The sequence below is a fragment of the Tupaia chinensis genome, unplaced genomic scaffold (assembly GCF_000334495.1).
Source record: "Tupaia chinensis unplaced genomic scaffold, TupChi_1.0 Scaffold000320_2, whole genome shotgun sequence".
NCBI lineage: Eukaryota > Metazoa > Chordata > Mammalia > Scandentia > Tupaiidae > Tupaia > Tupaia belangeri.
The window spans coordinates 1,722,565-1,723,239 of record NW_006159814.1 but is presented as its reverse complement, the minus strand read 5'-3'; the positions used below and the strand labels follow the sequence as shown (position 1 = coordinate 1,723,239).

The 675-nt window shown below is 48.4% G+C and overlaps 1 protein-coding gene across 1 annotated transcript in view; it reads left to right on the top strand.

Annotated features, from left to right (window-relative positions):
- SNRPD1 (small nuclear ribonucleoprotein D1 polypeptide) overlaps positions 1-675 on the top strand; it is a 21,012-nt gene that overhangs the window by 14,154 nt on the left and 6,183 nt on the right. The window lies entirely within an intron of this gene.

Below are 675 nucleotides of genomic sequence, written 5' to 3'. Positions count from 1 at the left end.
GGTTTTTGCTATAGGGCGCATGCGCTCGCCAGACAGACAGAGAGAGACAGAAAGCGAGAAATCACCCCCCAGGGGGGATGGTCACACAGCAATCCATTCTCCTCTTGGGATCTTGGGCACGCACGCACACGCGCCCGGCGTGAGTTTTACTCCACCGGGTCCGGGATGCGAACCGCGGTCGACTACATGGGAGTCCAGCGACATAGCCATTATGCTAACTGCTGGTTCCCCTGCAGTTTCTTTTTCTTGAAAGTAAGCATTTGTAAGGTGCTTTGGGATTTTTACTTTGCTAATACCAGTTTTCATGGATGTGGCAATGACAAATTTCTAATGTGTTCTACCCAGTGGAACTCGATTGAGAACCAGCGGTCCAGTTACAGGTAGCAAGCCACTGCTCAGCTGCTTCAGGAATACCACTCTCTTGCCCCTGTGGCTTCTAGTGAGGATGATCGGAATGGTCTCGGGAGTGCTGATAGTTCCCAGCTTTCCAGCTTTCTCACATGCTGACTGAAGGGTTTTGTGCCATGGCTCAACAACTTTCAAGGCACATCTTCAGTAGGATAATACCTAGGTATTTTGCTCAGTTTGAACACCCCGATACCACCATTCTTGTCTCCACAACTGGTTTTTTTTTTTTTTTTTTTTGACCCCGGAAGGGTATGTGTAAAAATGTTT